The 21,004-nt window shown below is 28.1% G+C and overlaps 1 protein-coding gene across 1 annotated transcript in view; it reads left to right on the forward strand.

The window, feature by feature from the left end:
* LOC123302118 (forkhead box protein O) overlaps positions 1-20,476 on the forward strand; it is a 290,906-nt gene extending 270,430 nt beyond the window's left edge. The window contains exon 6 of the mRNA XM_044884904.1: positions 20,198-20,476. The gene's annotated coding sequence lies outside the window, so the exon portion shown is untranslated. The remainder of the gene's footprint in view (positions 1-20,197) is intronic.
* Positions 20,477-21,004: the final 528 nt, after the last annotated feature.

Consider the following 21,004-nt stretch of genomic DNA (forward strand, 5'->3'; position numbering starts at 1 on the left):
CTATTTTAGAAAAAGTATGTTATAAAAAAATTTATGTCTGTGGAAACATCTGTGTATACGATTTCAAATTCAGTTACGACATATTTTCCACTTCATTAAGTTTAGTTTTCCTCTCATTTTTTTGTAGTTCGTAAAAAGTTTATGAATATCAAATGTTTGGAAAATTATAATTTTTGTTGGTGTTCTAAAATTAGACAAAAACTGTCTAATGCTTGTTATTAATGTGTCCAAACTATCATACCAAATATTTTTAGTCGAAGGTAAATTCGTCGAGAATAGCGAGGATGATTAAAAAAAGCAATTAATAAATAACTGAAAATTTTTCTACTTCTTGAAGCTTTCATATATTTCTTATTCTCCTAACTTGACAGCACTTCTTTGCTGGATTTAGGTAAGAGCATTTGAAACACTGAATTTCGTTAAGCTTTATTTTTAAACTTTTCAGCCATTTTAAGCACTTTCTCCAATTAACTACTAAAAATATTCAAAAACAAGTGAAAACAAACAATTGACTGAGTTAATTGTTGAAATACCATGTATAGACAATGTTGATTACTTTGTCACATTACACATACATACATGTCACTCGTATATAACTGATATTCCCATATAATACATACTATACAATTTGCGTTCTCACGGGTAAACAGTGGTGTTTACGAAAAAATGTTTAAAACAAAAGTTGTTTATTTTTTTTTAAGGAATTTTTTTACATTTAAGCTTTCAGCTTGATATCTCTTTTCGTTTTTCGTGATGACAGGTGGACAGACAGACGACAGACTGACAGATATGAACACCTATACCATAAATTTATTCATAGTATCAATATTTTCAAGCGTTACAAACTTGGGACTAAACTTAGTGTACCTTTGTTTATTTCATATACATGGTATAATTGGGACTAAACTTAGTATACCTTGCATATTACATATATGCATGGTATAAAAACCTAAAGTTGTACGAAATGTTTCATAAGCTACCAGAGTACTGCTAAATAACAATTTTGGGCGTTTTTGACCAGATAAACTTAACAAATACCTCTGAAAATATGCAAAATAGAAAAACGTATTTTACAATCCTTTCGAAAGTTGCAAATTTACGGCCATTTTTTCGCGTATCCTATCTATACATTTTTTCTAACATGTACGATAGGCAAAACAGTGGGAAAAAAAATAAAAATTAAAAAACTGAATTTCAAAAAGTTCGACATTTGGGCCACGATTAAATTTCCTTATTACCAAATTAATAAACAAATTTCTTTATTACTAAACTTACAAATTACAAAAACGTACAAAGAAAGATAATCCCTGTCATAAATAGTGATGGATGTAGCGGGTTTTTCTAAAATATATATTTTATTTTCTAATACAATTTTTCAATAAATGTTCTGATTTACTTCATTCCTATTTTTTGATGCCAGAGAATTTTTTGTATGCTAATTTTTTGTGTTACAAAATTTTGAACAGATTTCAAAATCTTGTAAAAATTATTAATTATGTCAAATTAATAAAATGTATCAATTTTAATGATGGTTGTAAATGTTAAACATATGTTGAATTGGTAAAGCTGAGAATAAATTTGCTTTTTAAAATAATTATGTATACGGTTTATTCGATTCAGAACAAATATACAGTGTTTCGCATTTAAGATAAAGACACCCTCATATTTTCGATATTTATTGGAATATCGATTTGAAATTTTGCGCAGTCATACAAGGTGATGGTTCACATTTTTTAAGATACTTAATCGAAATCAGAACTGTAAACTCAATCTACTACAAATTGAAAAATAAATGCGATTCTTAGCATTTTGACAAGCGTCAGAGATGGTTAGAGATATAGAAAAAAACTATTGGAAAAAGTTGCTTACAATGTTTTTTTATACGCATATATCGATTTTCAAGACAAAATCCTACCTACTTGAAACTACTAAAAAACCTACTTGTTGTAGGTTGAGTTTAAAGTTCAGATTTTGGTTAAGTATCTTAAAAAATGTGAGCCATCAACCTTTTTGACAAAATTTCAAATAGATATTCCTATAAATAACGAAAATGTGATGGTATCTTCATCTTAAATGCGACACACTTTATATACAAAATTTTGTATGTAAGCAATTGCATATTCATATCGTAAATACGCTTACATTTAAATGCATTTTTCTTTAAAAGTAGTAGATAAAGCATTTTACTATATGCAGCCAATTAGAAATAAGCATGGTACTTATTCGCATGTGTATTCTCAACTTTATAAAACCTTTTGTATTTAATAATCGACATCATTTTTTGGGTTGTTAACTAACACGCAATTCAAAAAAAAAACTTTTTGTTTCATATGCATACAAATAATTTGTGCTAAATGAGAGAAAAAGTATTTTCCTAAAAATTAACAGAGGATTAAACAGTGGGATATAATCACAAGCATTATTAAAAATTTTCCATGCTTTTGAGATAAAATCTTCTACTATCCAATATTCATCAATTAAGATTCGTCATCTCATATTTGAAACTAAAACGTTATCCAAGCTAATTAAGCAGCATGCAATGGAAACATTGTTTTTAAATATTGTGCAATACCATAGTAATTTTATTTTGAACACGGAAAATATTTCTGTTTTATGTAATTGTAGGCCATAATAATTTTTCTGTCCAATGGTGCAATAAATCTTGATTTGTCAGACTAGAGAAATAGAAGCCGCTTCATTATTGAATAAATGGAATACGATAAATTTTCTAGTTATAATAAGACAATAAAATTGTAAATGTACTGATGGATACGTTGATTAGACCATTTGTATTGTTCGAATTTCAAATTCTATCATCAGTCATCATTTTATCAGTTGGTATAATATACACTCCTGTGGGAATATTAGGAATCAGATTGCTGTTTTTTTTTTATATATCGAATATTTATTATCTTTCAAATTCTCAAATGTCTGATTTCTTTACTTCAATTCATTTTGTTTTAAAAATAACACTAGTTCTATTTTTGATGCATACCTGGAGTGTATGGATACTAAAGAACAGTTTTTTAAAAACTTTTTTAACGATGAGCCACCTTCTTTGATAAAGTGTAGCACCATTTGTTTTAAATGTTAAAAGAGAACATAGAAAGTGTAATTTTAATGTAATTACTAACATTTATTTGTAAAACAAATACTATCAAAAATAATAAATGAGAACTCGAGGATATTTCAAAATAAATTTCGACTTTTGCCTATATTTCCTACATCAATTTTTGTATTATATAAATATGTATTTCGATTACCAAGTAGCCATCGTCAGTATTGCAAAAATTAGCTAATCGTAATTACTCTTATTGTGTATCTTACCCGTTGCTAATTTGTTGACAAACTGAAGGATTATGATTAGCTAATTCTTACTGATGATGACTACTTGGTAATCGAAATACTTTTTTATATAATACAAAAATTGATCTAGGAAATTGGGGCAAAAATCGAAATTGAATTATTTTTAAAAATTACTAAGAATTGCCATGTTTAATATAGTGATGATAATTTTCGATCGTCGTGATTTTAAATACTTTCGGTGAAGGAAGGACGTCTAATTTTCAAAACCCATTAGCTAAATGTTGAAATTTTAAAATTAAAGGTTTAACATCTGGTTGTAGGTACTCCGACCTTTTTTCCTAACAATTTTTGTTTTTACAAGAGCCTTGCGTGTGTTTATGTCAGGTTTATTATTTTATAACCTCCAATATTCGTAAAATGTGTTAATCGTATCAAACTTAAAGACTTAGCTTTATACACAAAAAACACAAACGAAAGTCAGTTTTTGATCTGGCCACTATCGAAAATCGAGCAAGGTTATTTGGTTCTAACTTGTCTTGCCTATTCCTTAATTTGGTTATGGATACGAATTTATGAATAATATTATACGGGCTTAAAGTCAGTTGCGGTTATGGGTATAAAATAATTTCTGTTTTTCCAATAATTTTGGACAGTTGCGGATATTATATTTTTCAGAAACTGTAAAAAGAAAATACAAATAATTAACAATCTGACTTTATGTCTAGATAATAATTTAGTACAACTAACTCAATTTAAAACCTTTATTCTTACATAAAGAAAGGAAGCGACATGGGTAGTGTGTCCGCCTCATATCCTGCTAAAATCTGTTATAAGATGTCATTTAAGCTCCGCTTCTATCCGGATTTGCTAAAAACTTTAATGTCAGTTGCGGTTAGCGTTTTGGATAGATTTTTATTTCGAATATTCGATAGATTCGGTCTACGATTATAGAGCTCCATAACGTTCCTGGTCCTAACAGATGTATTCATTTTCATCTAGTGATATAATTCATACTATCGCAGTTAAGTTTGTATATATAGCAACCAAGCTATTAGCTTTACTCCAAAATTAGTTTTGAAAATGAATTAAAATAATAAATATAAAATACAATGCCTTGCCATGCCGTTATCTCGACATATTGCAACATTCAATCCACATTTTAAAATTATCAAATATCAAATCAAAATTACTACATGCACAATAAAAACAGTCAAACACTGATCTAGGACAACATTTTTTGAGTCAATTATTTTAATGTCCGTCCACATCATATTTGTGAGTAAAAAGTCATAAAAATATGAGTGGTCGGCCATAAATATCATTTTTAAGTATCTAATCAATTAGTGCATATCGTAATAATATTTATGTTACTCATAATTTTCTTGAATGTCTCTTGTACGTCGCTTTATTATCCCGGACACTATAAATCCAAATGTCCCCGCAAGGTTAACCCATTTTTTTAAACACTATTTATCCTACTATTCCGGTTTATGCAAATGTGTGTGGGCTTGTGGGCTTGATATGTTTATTTCTTTATGACATTATTATTGATATCGGAATGCTTCAACTGTTCAATCCTGTTTCAAATCAACGCAAGTAAGTCTTAGCAAAAAGCCTAAAAGCAACCTCATTATCAATGTTAGATGAATGTCAATTTTACAAAAAAATTAAAATTTGAAACAAAGTTACGAACTTACTCCGTATGCAATAAACGTAGTGAGTTAGATATATATTTTGTAAGAAAACATATAATTGGTTAGTGCTGGATTTAGGCTTAGGCCCGTGATTCCCGGGCCTAGGGCGGCACAATTTTAAGAGCGGCAAAATTTATCTAGCTAACTAAAAATAGTATAACTAAGTATCAGAAATAGGCTAACTAACTTATTAGCCTTTTTTTGATAGCACGTATCAGAGAGGTAATATATTAGAAAAAACGATCCAAGGACTATTTATAACTACGGCAATTTCCACAACAAAAATCAAAAAAAGGAATACTATAGACTTTTCAATAGGTTTTCTATCGTATTTTATGAATAATCTATGAATAAAATTATTTTAACAGCATTTAGAAGGCCATTTTGATAATTTCACATCAATTTTTAATGTACATTTTTCTTAAATTTTTTTTCAAACAATAAATCATATGACCTTCTAACAACTATTCACTTACTTATAAGCAAGCGAACAGACGGCAGCCAACTCAAATTAATCGCATTTTATAATATGACAAAAAAAACGGCTGTGAATTTTCTATGGTTATTTTTAATTGTTTTTTTTTTTTTTTTTTTGCTTGTAATTATTTGGCCTTAAATTTTATCTAGAAATATCGATTACGTCATTTTCAATTTTTAAGGACATTTGTTGTAATTTTTATTGTTACTTTAAATACAGTAAAATAAATTCCAATAAGCTTTACTCGTATATATAGGTGTATAAGGTTTACTCCTTATATTTTTAGCCTATAGCTTTTATTTTGCATTTATGACGTAGTTATATCAATATTAATACGAGTATTTGAAATCTGAATATCACTGGAACCTTGAGGAAAGTGAAATTTAGAGCGAAGAGAAGATAGAAATTTAATTTAGTTATATCTTAATTTTCGACTCTCCTAATTTGCCTTTATAGTAGAATTTGTTATAACGACTGTACGGTTATCTTCAACGATTATCTTATACCCTATTAGGGTATAACTTAAAAATATTATGAAAATCGCTTAGATATAATAGACGTCTCTAGCAAACTATACTTTCATACACAGCAACAATATTTAAATAAAAAGCTCCAAGTCATCTTTGATATTTTGAGCGATGATACTTTTACAAATTGTCAAGTATTAAGAAAATTTATTTATTATTTTTTAGTCAAATTTTGACTACAAATTTGTAGGACACACATGTAATGAAGTTTAAGAACTAATTTCTTGACGCAAGAAATTTTTTCTTAAACCAAAAATATTGAAAGGATGAAAAAAATATTGTTGAACCAAGAGAATTTTTTGTATCCACCTACACGGTATTCGGTAATTTTGTAGTTTTATCTAACAAAGTCTTCCTTAAAATTTAATACTTGTGATTACTTATTGTTCCCTTAAGCACAATACTCCTTTCATTTGTAAACAAGCATGGTTACGCTTATTATACCTGCAAATACATTCACGTGTATAATTTTTTTTTTACTATAAAAATAGTTTTCCAAACAAGGTTGTTATCAAGGATATAAGTCCTCTGCACAATTTATAATCAAAACATAGAAATATGGAAAAAAAAAAAGTTTGAAAAAATAAATTAAAAAAATCAGTTTTACTTCTATTTGTTTTATCAAAATGGAATAATAAAAATACACTTCAATTAAAATGTAATTAAAAACAATAAATAAACACTAATCACTCACACTCCTGTGTAGAATAAAGGCCTTCTGTAAAAATTTTTAAAAAGGGTGCTCACAAACAAGCTATAATTCACAAACAAGCCGTGGGTAGTGTCTGGTGCGACCCTTGAGGTCCTCACGAATAATTTCCCAGCCCAGCATAATAAATAGATATAAATATTTTAAAAAAATAATACCTCGACCAACTCGACCAAATATTATCAAATTCTGTTCGTATCATATTGCCGTTAATACGCTTCAATCGAAAAATTTATAAAAAGGCTCGAACGACTTGAAACGACTCGGCTGAATGTTATGAAATTCTTTTTCATTCCTTCATCCCCACCCACTCCAACTTTGAAATTTCAACTGACACTTCCTACTTTGTGATACCTCATTTGAAAGGGCATAAAATTTTAAAATACATTACCCAGAAGATTGAATTCTTACCCTCCATTTTCTGTGTAGTCTGTCTAAAATTCTTTATTTACCATTTTGGAACTTACCCCTCGAAATCTAAATCGACATGTTTTTTAACCCCCGAACTAAAAATAAAGGGGTGTTATAAGTTTGACCGCTATTTGTGTGTGTCTGTGTGTGTGTCTGTTTGTGGCATCGTAGCGCCTTAACGGATGAACATATTTTAATTTTTTTGGTTTCGGTTGAAAGATAATTTAACGGGGGGAGTGCTCTTAGCTATTTCTAGTGCAAATGCTAGGTTTCCGTACCCAAAAAAACTAAAACATTGGTGACGATTTTCAAAATGCTAAAAAGATATTTTAATGGAGAGTGTTCTTATTATATATATGTATGTTTCAAGTGCGATTTTAGGGTTCCGTACCCGAAAAATTTGTCGGGGGTTTTTAAATTTTGTAAATTTAATTATTTTTTATTTTTTTAGATTTATAGATTTTGATAGTTTGTTAGTAATCTCTTACTTGTGTTTCTGAACATCCTGTATCTCTAATATTTACAATATAATTGTTAAATTTCGTGTGTAATGTAAGTACATTGTATATCATACAGCTGTAGCTGTATTAACTAACTAATAAATAAAAGTTTTATTTATTTTTTTAAAATAATTATAATACATAATAGATTTATATTTATAATGAAAACTGTTGGCAGGTAGGTAGTTAGCTGTAATTCACAAACTGTAGGCCGTTCAAAGTAACTGAAATTTGTTAGGTCCCTGATTGTGAATATGACGATAAAAAGATCCGGCACCAGCACCTGGAGGTTGGTGCGCGCTGGTATCGACGTCGTCATCTTTGGCAAGTGTAAAATTTAGGCTTCTTCATATAGTTATCACCCATATGTTCTGTATCATCAAGTTTATTGATTTGTCAAAATTTCTTTTTGCTCTCAGTTTTAAATATTTCATTAAAAACTTTGGAAAAGTTATGGAATAAATTTTATGCAACACCACTTTTTTTTTTCATTTAAATTTTATCTAAACCCTAGCACTTTTCAGACTGCGTGTTAGTAGGGTTCTAAATTAGATACCGAAACCTTCTTTTCTTTTTAGTGTTTTTTTTTTTTTTTGCCTTTGAATAAATTCACGTAAAAACATTATTTTAAGCGGACCACTGTAGCTGTCTGTAATCTGTATTTTATGTACTAGGACTCTGTACTGTCTGTATTATTGCATTGATGACAATATTATGTATTTATGTTTTGAACATAAACAAACATTATATTTAGTATAATAATATAACATAACATTGTTTTATGTATGTTAGGTCAGTTCAGGGTTTAATTTTATTTTATACTTTAATTTGTTATTAAAAATAATAAAATACTTACTTTATTTAAAATAATTACATGTTATATAATGTATTTTCCATTGATTATGCATTGATGTTTGTATATATTTTAGATCACTAATTTTATAATTAATAAATTAAAGATACGATATATATTAATATTATAAACAGTAGAATCTCGATAAGTTAAAAACCAAGAGAATTATAAGTAATTTGAGATATCGAGTTTTTAACTTAGTAAGCCTTTAATTTATAGAGTTTTTAATCGTTTATATTTTTACTTAGTTAGACATATTTATGTTCATTGTTTATTGATTATACATATTGTATTGTTGTTATAATACTAGGTTAAATCATGGATCAAATATAAAATATAGCCCCATTTTAAGGTGACTGACTGACATACCGAAACAAATTCTAAGGCACTTATAGGCATTATAAGAAGATGTTTTGTATTCGACGCGGAATTCCTTGAAATCTACGAAAATACTTCAACTTTCATTGAGGCCCTCAATACTTTCATTGAGACCCTCAATACTTTCATTGAGACCCTCAAAATGACGTTTTTCTGGTCTATACATGCTAAAAAGATTGAATTTTCCCATCCTAAGAAGATTGACAAATTGCATTACCTACATCGCAACTCCCCGAAAATGAGAACAACATCCCTAAAACTACTCTTTTCACTTCTCGTTCACGTTAGAAAGGTAATTTTTTCCACTTGACGTGGAACATTTTCAAAATAACTGGATTATATAAATAACTATAACTAAATTTTTCATTCACAACCCTTCCCAAATAAGAAAAATACCCTTAAAACTACCCCTTTACTTCTTTACAAGCTAGAAAGCTGTTTTTTTCATGTAATGATTTTTTCTGTGACGCAGAGCCAATCTTCCTTGCGAGCAAATCGGTTAAAAGTATTTAGATTATTTATGTTATTGAGGTCTTCAAAACATTACTGAAAGATACCAAGAACCAATAAAGAAATTATTCCTATAAGTTATTTTCTTTGTTATTTAAGGTAAAGATGTTTAGGCATTGAGGGGAAGAGAGTAAAAAAATTTATTAATTTATAGATGTTTATCGTTATTATACCATGTATATGAAATATACCAAGGTATATTAAGTTTAGTCACAAGTTTGTAACGCTTAAAAATATTAATATTATGAACAAAATTTTAGTATAGGTGTCCATAAAATCATCTAATAAGTCCATTTCCAGATCTAATAAGTCCATTTCTGTCTGTCTGTCTGTCGTCTGTCTGACCGTTTGTAATGAGGTCGAGTTCGTAAATGAGCAACATTGGTCAATTGGGTCTTCTGTCCGTAGGACCCATCTTGTAAATCGTTAGAGATAAAACAAAAGTTTAAATGTTCCTTATTAAATAATAAACAAATTTTTTCGTAAACGCCACTGTTTACCCGTGAAAACCAAATTATTCGCAAATTTTATAGTATGTATTATATGGGAATATCAGTTATATATGTGTGACATGTATGTATGTGTAATGTGACAGAGTAATCAACACTATCTATACATGATATTTCAACAATTAACTCAATCAATTGTTTGTTTTCACTTGAATAGATTTAAATTATCGAAATTCTTCTGTTTTTGGTACTAAGTAATAAGTTAAGTTAATTCATTAATGTTGATAATCAAAGATAAAATCGTCATTAACGTGTAAAAGATGCACATATTTGACCAAGTTGGTAAACTTGTCGTGAATCAAAGAGACTCGGTTTTGATTCCTGCTATATACATATTTTTTGTTATTGTAGGGTACATAATTGCATCCTAAACATTATTAATACAAAGAAAAACTCTGATTATCGAATTTGTTGGGTTAGAGAGTATTGCTGAGATAGAGAGTAACGTATATTATTAAGAATACGATTTTATACTAAATTTTTATTTTATCTAATTTTTATTCTTAATACTTTTCCTTCCATTGACGTCGAAAAGGAAGAAATCTCGAAGATACTTGTGTAGGTTGAAAAAAAAAAAACAATTAAAAACTGCATAATAGTATCTGCTTTCAACAAAGCAACTTGTGCACGGTAAGAAATTTTTTGGGGATATCACTATGTCAGTATCGATGTAACCGCCATGCTGGATACTCTATTCAGGGAAAAGTTTCTTTAGAATTAGTTATGGCGAATCTGGTTGGCGATACCCACAAAAATTCTGGTGGATAGAATTATTCAATACTCTAACATTACTTAAGTTTACATAGATACTAAAGTATCTGTCTCTATACTATACCAGCATTATAGTAAATGCCACGCCTTTCTTTCCGTGTAGTAAAGAAAGTTTAGCTAGATTGACTTATTTTGTAGCGATCATATATACTAGAACTTTTAGAAATATCCTATAGATCTAATCCTATCAAATCATAATAATTTAGTCAATTAAGAGGAAGAACTTTAGAATTAGTCTAGATTTCTTCAAATATCACTGACTTGATTGCAATTTTAAAGGTGATAACACCTCAATCAAACCACACATACGTTGTTGGTTGCATAAAACAGATATTTTAAACCATAGTTAAAATACTGTTTACTATTTATTTTAATTACAACATTAATTTTCTAATTTTTTTTTAATGTCTTGAAGTCAAGTCAAAACCACATAAATCGACAAGGACTTAGTAATAAAATATACATAAAAGCAGGAATTATGTAAAAAAAATAAATCTGAATCACGTGGCTCTTTTAAATGACGTCACTGTCGAGATTTAAAAAGTTTTTTAATTACTGTGTGATTTCATCTAATGAACCTACCACAATATAAAAACGTTGAAGCCTAAGTGGCCAAGCGGTATAACGGGATAGTCTTTGACCGATTGTTTATTTGGACTTAGGTTGCGGGCTCGAATCCAGGCAGCGGCAGTGAACAATTATAATTAATGAGGGCGGCAGAACTGATCATTGTCGTCGCTTGGATAAGAACGAAGTAACCGACTCCACCCACATCAAAATTGTAATTGTAAATATGGATGTCGTGAAAATAAATAAAAATTAACAGATAATGATGTGGGTGGTCTCTGTTATAGGCGTATATGCCACAGAAACGGAGGCTAAATCCCATTATTAATATTATTATTATTAAAAATGTTTCTTGAAAGGTCTTTGAAATTCAAAAATATTTTGTTCGGCTAAAGTCGACATTCCGTCGCTGACGTGGTCCGGGGAAAAAATAATATTTAGTCATCATTAACAGAATCGCTAAAATGGCTGTTTCCCAGATATTAAGTGTGCCCAAGAACTTTTTGGACACACAGTAATGGTTTACATGTATCTGTAATTCTATAGAGTTTTAATATGATTAGTACCTAGGGAGGTAGGTATATAATAAAAACCCGAATAATGTGTGTATTGAACTCTTATATAACATATATAGGAAACATTTATTAAATTAGGTTAGGAAACTATTCAAACGAATCATCATTCGTTTTTCCTTCGTTTTCTTTTTTTTTCTATACATTTTTGTATCGTATATATATATACTTTCCCCTATAATATTTACCCACTTAGTAGATGTATTTTCTTTTTTTTCTAATTTTCCTATTTCATTCGTCTAGAAAATCTTTTTTTTGTGTAGCATAACATACAAAAAAAAATTCAGATTACTTAATAGATTAAAAATAATTTATTCAATGATTTTTATTAAGAGTTATTATCTTGTGGTTAGAATTTTCGTTTTCTTGGGACATGTAGATAAATATTTATTAATTTATTTTTATCTATTGTTTATTAAGGACGTTCATTACACATAGAAATTCTATATAAAATTTTTTCCTTTCATTTTACCATGTTTTTTTTATCGAAAAATTTTAGCACATACTCTTAAATAAATAAATTTATTTAAATTGTGATTAAAAATAATTAACTTTATAAATTATTAAATTTCTTTTTATACCATGTATATGAAATTAATATACCTTAAGTTTAGTCCCAAGTTTGTAACGCTTAAAAATATTGATGCTATGAACAAAATTTTGGTATAGGTGTTAATAAAATCACCTAATTAGTTCATTTCCGGTTGTCTGTCTGTCTATCGTCTGTCTTTTGTCTGTCCGTCTGTCATCACGATTACTCAAAAACGAAAAGAGATATCTAGCTGAAATTTTTGTAACGTGCTGAGGACGTAAAAAGTGAGGTCAAGTTCGTAAATTAGCAACATACGTCAATTGGATCTTGTAAGCCGTTTGAGATATAACAAAAGTTTATATGTAAAAAATGTTCCTTATAATTAATAAACAACTTTTGTTTGAAACATTTTTTCGTAAACATCACTGTTTACCCGTGAGAGCGCAAATTATGCGAAAATTGGGTATATCAGTTATATGTATGTATATGTGTGACATGTATGTATGTGTAATGTGACAGTGTAATCAACACTGTCTATACATGGTATTTCAATAACTAACTCAGTCAAATGTTTGTTTTTACTCGTTTAAATATGTATTCACTTCGTAACTTTTTTGCTGTCTTTTAACCGAAAGCAAAAATTGATGAAGTTTATTGAAAGTTTCAAAACTTTCTAGAACAGACCGTTCCTTTCTTTTCTGTTTTTTGAAAACTTTCTTCAACATTCATACATCTTCATCAAACGATTCTAAAACTTTTCGTAGGTAATTAATACAACTTTCTGTCGCTTCATATTTTTTATAATACTCCATCGCTTCTCCCAAGCACAGGTATTGCTACCAAATTCTTTTAAATATATTATAGAGAAGCAAGCCAATGGTAACCACCGTAACCATGAATTAGCTGATCATTGGGTCTCACCTATCTCGGCCTAATTTTTTATCAATATTCAATAGATTCAAAAAGAAAATAGGTTGTAAAATCCAGAAACCATGAATTCTCTATATTTTCTTAAAAAGCTTGCTTGGCCCCTCAAATGTTTTTACATCTCCGGTATTATACATTTTATTTAATTGCTAATTAAATTTTAATGTTAAATCTTTCTACAAAATAAATATTTATTATATTATTTATATTTAATATACTCTGTATAATAACTGTTAAATTTTTTATCTTTTGATAATTTATGAACAAGAAATTAAAAAATATTTTATGATTATTTGAATTGGTTCAACTTAAAATAACTAACTGCTCAATAAAATCAACTACTTGTACTGAAAATTATATTAAATTAAAAAAGAAAAAAAATACAGTTTTAATAACAGTTTAAATTATTTTTATCATCAAAAATTATCAATAAAAACGATTTAATAAAATAAATTTCAAACGATTTTAAAAGCATTTAAAACTTTTAAGTAGGTAATTATCGTTAACTAAAAAGTTTTTGTTTAAAAAATTTTTCATTCTTCCACTAAAGTTTGTGCTACCGAATTGACGTCGTACTGGTTTTGCAAAATACTGTTCTTCCCAAAAAAAATTTTAGTATTTATAAGGGATAGAAAAACAACTTTTATTTTGCCCTTTTACTAATTCAATCGGTCGACATTATAATAGATCGAATTAAAAATCTTCTAAAGGCTCTTATGTTAATATTTGTATTTTCTCTACCGCTATATTACTCAAATGTAATTATTCTTGCTCAATATGTATTCTGAAACAATTTTGCATAACTTATGACATGGAACAATATAAATCGGCAAAAAAACTACATTTATCGGCAATAATTCGATCGTACTGCATTTATGCATTTTAAAGAAATATTAACAAATATTATTATTTTATAATAGGTATAACCTCTCATTTTTTCAAATTATCATATTACTACAAGAGCGACTATTCTGTAACTTTTTCAGAAAAAATAATCTTCACATAAGCGCTGTAGCTGTTTAACCTAAGCGAATAGCCTCTTTAAAATAATAACTATTCACTTATGGTATTAAATGAGATTATTCTAAAAATTAAAATTAATTCACAATAAATTCAATTTTACTAATATTATTCGAGAAATTATACCGAATATGTAATTGTAAGAAAGGAAAATGAAATCGGCTAAAATATATTATGGATAGGTAAAATGTAATACCTAGAGCAGGCATGGGCAAACGGGACTCACATAAGTCCCTCGGACTCCTAAGGACTCCTAACGTAACGTACGAGTAAGACAGTGGCAACCTAACCTGTGACGAGTAAGACAGAGAAAAACATTTTTTCTAATTATCTCATTAATTTTAGAGAAACGGATATAGGAAGAAGAGTCGTATACCCGTCTCGCTTCCTCCTCTATGAGCAATGCGTACTTGGATAAAGATATACACAATAAATTTATATCAATGGTGACTTCGACTTAAAATAACTCGCCCATGCCTGACCTAGAGTACAATGTGCAATGAAACATTCCGTAGTTTCTAAGCAAATATTGCTATTAACTAGATAACATTTGTATTGAAATGCGATTATGGAATTAAAATGCCGGTAGACTGAAGACTGATTTTCAATGTGGTTTTCTTTTCGAATAAACTAAAAAACAACTTTTTTTGCGAAAAAAGTACAAAATTTTGATTTTTTGAGTGTTTATTTACGAGTTAACCACAAGGCATATAATTTTTTTATAAATCATATTCTACGTAAGAGATTGGTTATTAGTGCTTAAGTTTTTGTCAGTTCATATCATATACCAGTTTTAAGCACAACTTCACCTTCTTAAAACTTTATAATTCTTTAAAAAATACGTAGTGTAGAGTTGCTAACCATAATAATTCCCAATGTGATAAATGTAAAATTTGTTTCTTGGCACTACACCGTCCCCAATGTGTATAAATATATAGGTAGGCACTAAAGTCTAGGAAAAGATAGAAGAGCAAACGTATAAAATATACTTTTATCTATTTCACTAGAAAATTGAGTATATAAGCAAAGCTACTAAAGCTTACTGATAGATATGATATTTTTAGTAAAATAGTTTTAGTTTGAACTAACTGTGAGTGAAGTGAAACTCTAATAATATAACTAAAACATTTTGTGTAAAGAGATGAATGCCTTGTTCGACGACTGACCGCGTGGCGCCATTGTAACAACGTATATACGGCGCCGTTAAATGACGTTCATTCAATCTACTATAGTGTTGTACTTACTATACATGTGTTATAGCAACCAAAGCTTGTATAGTTGTCTGTAAGCTCTACACTACACTAAAGCTTTACATTATAACTAAATGCTTACTGTACAGCTTTAACTTGATAAGGGTAAAACTCTCTCTCTTGTAAGTAAGCAGTGAAAATGTGAAAAGAATGTTTCAATGATGTATTCTATTCATTTAATCAAACGATTTATTTTTACTAAATCTTATAGTGGTTTTAACTTTTATTTAACCTTCTTCAATGGCTATGTTAAGTCTTAATATCGCACTCTCAATCACTTTTCATTGGGCACACTTAGAAAGCCTAATGTAAAATTATTTTTAGTCATGGGGGCTTAGTATTTTGTATAATGCGGTTTTTTCTTCTTTAGTTTTTTCCCTGCGATAAATAATTGTATAATGCGGATACGTAATTGCACACACTTGTCGTTAATGGTATTTAAGTACGACAAGTAAATTTTGCGCATTTAATTTAATATATTTATCGTAGCACTACCACAATATCACGGACAAAAGCAGAACTAATCTTGCATTCGTAAAAAAATAGTGTGTTCAACTCCTGCGGATTGTCTATTACCCACACGAGCGTTAATAGAATACAATAACCACAAGCTCACGGCTAAAATAATTCCTGATTATGTCACCGTTGAGACTTATATATCCTCATAGTAAGTCCAAAAGATCGTATGTGATTATTTCAAATTTTTTTTTCTAGCAAGGTTTTTTTTTTCTTTAAATGCCCAAAGAGCATTTTAATTCAAAAAGTGTTCTAAGATATTTCATAATCGATCATAAAACTTACGGGGAATGAACAATGAAATAAATAGAATCAATTCAAAGTGAACTTATGGAATTTCGTTATTTATTTCCTATTGGGCAATTTCACACATAATAAAATTATCGGAAAATTTTTTGTAGTGCTCAAAGCTCAAAATGAAAAATATATCTTTTTTGTTATTCTAGCAGGAAGATAGTAGAATAATAAATAGAAAAAAAGATTTGTGAGACATTAAATAAAATTGATCGCCATTGACTGACTTGGAACTTTCTTATTAATAATAATAAGCCACTGGACCCACTAAGTGGGTGGCCCTCTTCCACATTTTAAGGATAATTTAGCAATACTATTACAATTACTATTATAAAAAATAATTTAAAAAAATATAATGATAAATATTATCTTTAATTTTTAATTCCTGGTAAAATTTTAATAGCATTTTTCCCCGCGCACGTCTCTCTTGAAAATCTAGTCATTTTCTTAGTCTCAGATAATTTCGAGAATAATTTTGAATCTCTGACCATATGTTTGTATGGCCTTATTGTCTTATTTTTATGAAGGAAATTTCAAAATAAATTTTAAATTTTAATTTACCTTTTTCAAATTTTTGTTTATATCTTTCTAATCGTATGTCTTGAAATAATAAGAATTCGATTATTATGTTTATCGTGTGTGCAAAGAATCTAAATTAATAATTCATAAAACTTCTTAGAAAGATACAGCTAAGGCAATGGCAAAAACTCTTCACTATAAAAACTATTTCAAGAAAGTTTTATTTGAAAAATTTTTTATTTTCAGCTCTGTTATAACTACTGACGCTCTGATAAAAAAATTGCATTTACTGCTGCACCTTTTGCGCAGTAAACTCTTTTAATTACTATAAATCTACTGTTATATCTAACTTTTAATTTAAAATATAAATAAGTATAAATATTTAGAATTGAAATAAATTTTTGATCGACTTTTTATTTATTTTATTAATTTTGTATAAAAAATAAATATTTTGATAACATTGAAATAATATTTAAAATAGATCACTTCTGATTCGATACTTACAAAAGTGACGACATACATTGAATGGTTCGTTTCTATATGGGCACATGGCCAAATAGCGGATTGGTTCCTTTAGTTTTTAAAAAGTAATATTATTTCTTCAATATTATATTATATGAAGAAGAACTAGTCATTATCCTTACGTTCTCTTCTCTTTTGTGCGTGTCTTATTTTCATTAAATATGTTAATTAATAAATTTGAACAATAGATTTGTCATCGATATATTGATAATAAAATATCTACTTTTATCACTAATATTAAAATATCATCATTAATTTATATTTTGTATAATCAAAATTGATGCGATTTTTTTACATTAATCGTATTTTATAAAGGACATTTCAAGATATATATACGACTTGATGCACAAAAGCTTTTGTATTCTTCGGTAGTAAAAAATGGTGATGGCTTGTCATGGAACACATTAATACTTATCCGGTGGGGCTTAAACTTGCCATAAAACAAATTAATATTTCAAAATTTTTTTTAATTATTTGTTTTAAAGTTAAATTTTTTTAACACACTCTTGTCATTTTCGAACATTCATTCACGAAGTTCATTCATTACTTGCTTCGTTTATCCGCTGACTTAACCCTTACTCACTATACCACTGCATACAAAATAATTAGCAGATTTACCCACTTGGAAAGTCAAGTGAATTTGGAAGGAAAGAAATAAACTTGGATGGTCAAATGAATATGGTCAAACATCAAGCATTATTTTATACTCAAAATATATATTTAATCATAAGGAAATATACTGAAAGTATGCTTCGTTGACTTGTTTGACTTCCTATTGCTACCATTTTGATACCATACTACGAACGAAATTTTGGTATAGATGTTCATAAAATCACCTAATTAGTCCATTTTCGGATACCTGTTCGTCTGTCCACCTGTCAAGAGATATCGAGCTGAAATTTTATAGCGTGCTCAGGACGTAAAAAATTTAAGACGAACTCATAAATGAGCAACATAGGTCAAGGTCTTGAATCCGTAGACCCCCTCTTGTAAACCGTTAGTAAAAGAACAAAAGTATAAATGCAAAAAATGTTCCTTCAAAAACATAAACAACTTTTATTTGAAACATTTTTTCGTAAACATCAACGTTTACCCGTGAGGGCACAAATTAGTGGGAAAAAAGATACTCTTATTACTTTGTGTGTAGGAGTGGCTATCTTTCTTTACTTACATGACGTAAAAAAACAAACGATAGCGTAATCAACACTGCCTATACATGGTATTTCAACAGTTAACTAAATCAATTATTTATTTTACTTTTTTTTAAAAGACTTCCGTCACTTCCATCACTTACGCACAGGCATTGCTACCAAATTCTATGGATGATAAAAGCTATCTTTAACAACCATGTATCGTAAGAGTGGGTTAGTTGTGAAGAAAGGTTATTTTCCAAAACAAAAATTTTCTTTAATAAGGCCTTCCTTCTATCCCTTATATCGCTTAAATAAGGTCGGACTGCTTAGTAACTGTTTTAAGGAAATTTTTTTACTTAAATATATGAGAAAGTGTAAAAAAAAATTATAAAATTACTACGAAAAGGCACAAATTATCTGATTTGAATATAATCTTAAATATTTTTGAAATTATAATAGAAAAAAAATAATAAAACGAGGTATTAAACGCATGAGGAAAATTTTTATTTTAAATAAAAAATGAAATAAATAATGTGATTATAAGCAGGAAAAAGGAAACAGATATTTAAATATGTGTAACGATATCAATGTACGTACGATAACTATTGAATTGCGTTACGTTACGCTATCACATTGCGTGACTATCACACACCAAATTGGATTAATACACCTCAACAATACAGCTGAATTAGTGGAGATTGTTTCACCTTAAAATCTTTTAAACCATCGGATATTACATACAGAAAAAATACATTATTTTTCTTCCCTTAAATATACAAAATGATCTATTTATATTTTGTACTACATTTTAAGGAATAATAAATGTATAACGAATTTCCCGAAAACCCAGGAGACGATAGTGGGGTTATTCGTTGAGTTTTTTGCAAAAAACTTTTTGCGACAGTATCAAAGGCTCCTCGATAGATTAATTAACACGGCACTGTCTGTACAACAACGCAGACCGTCACCAAATTAGCACCTACTAACATACGCTATTTGTAAGTGTACGTAATTACAATTAGCTAATTCATACTGATGATGACTGCATGATACTCGATATACGTATTTATATAATACACAAATTGATCTAGGGAATTGGTGAAAAAATTGAAATTTAATTCGAAAAATCTTTGAGTTCTCATTTATTATCTTTGATATTACTTAGGTATATTAAGTTAATAGGTGTGGACCATTTTTACAAAATGGTCTATCCTATATATTTGTTCTTGAATTTTTTGCATCTGTCACTGTCACATATTTTAAATTTGAAAACTAACGTCTATTCAAATAAATTTTTTCTAGAAGGTTATACCTTTAACAGAGATGTGGACACACTATAGAATGGAGCAACTTAAATAGATCAACTAGTATTAAAATATTTCTCACCTATATAGAATTTTTCCACTGATAATGAAAATTAAAATATCACGTTTTTCTGTTTATCATACTTAAAAGTATTCTTGAAATTCTATTAATCACTTAAATTACAAAATACATTTTATTTAATAAAAAAACTCGACTAAGTTCGAGTAATAAGCACTCAAGTTAACACAGCACGGTGACTCACCAAAATTTACCCTATCCAATGTTTTTAATAATAAGAATCCTATTTTGATTGTGTCTAATTTGTCTTTTTATATAAAAACAACCCCATGAACTTCATTTAATTGATATTAATATTTAATTTTTTTTGTTACAGTTTCCTATAATTAACACAAACTTCAGCTCAATTAAAAACAACCGAACAAAATATTCGGAAAACGAAGGTAATCGTCTTATTTTTAAAATAAAAATACCAAACATTTAAAAATATTTTCTCAGCTTCACCAAAAAGAAAAAAATTAAATTATAAAATTTTGAACGGAAAAATTAAATTTGGAAGAATTTTTCTCTGTGTACAAAGTAGAAGGGATGAAATAAATTTATGAACCCAGGTGACCTTGATGATCTCTAATAAGTTTTTTTTATGTAATTAATATTAAAATATGCTCAGCGATAATAATTTAATTTTCAAAAAAAACTAAAAAAATATAAAAATATATATTCAAAAAATAATTACAAGTAAGGAAACTCAAATTTTAGTCAATTAATTCTTTATTCAAAAAAAATATACAATTATTAATAAAATAAAATATTTAATATAAAGTCAATTGTGTGAAAAGTACAGGACACTCTGTACGATTTATTGATAAATTTTTAGGTGACATTTTTTATTATTATTACTTTTTTTGTTTTTTTATAAAAATAAGTTTGCCATTTTTTTTTTTTAATAGAAGTAATTATTTAATTTTTTTGTAATTTTTAGAAAAAAAATCCATTTATTTTTTAATTGAACAATGTGGCAAACAAAAATGTTACCACAAGAGTTTATAATTTAGTACTGAATTATTTTCATTTTGCCTTAATAAATAGTCATTTAATTCATTTTTTTAGGTGTACATTTTTTTGTTGTTAGATGTATAAGGCTTTAAACAGAGTTGTTATATTGTTTTAAACAAAAATTTTC

Source organism: Chrysoperla carnea, chromosome 1, assembly GCF_905475395.1.
Source record: "Chrysoperla carnea chromosome 1, inChrCarn1.1, whole genome shotgun sequence".
NCBI classification, from domain to species: domain Eukaryota; kingdom Metazoa; phylum Arthropoda; class Insecta; order Neuroptera; family Chrysopidae; genus Chrysoperla; species Chrysoperla carnea.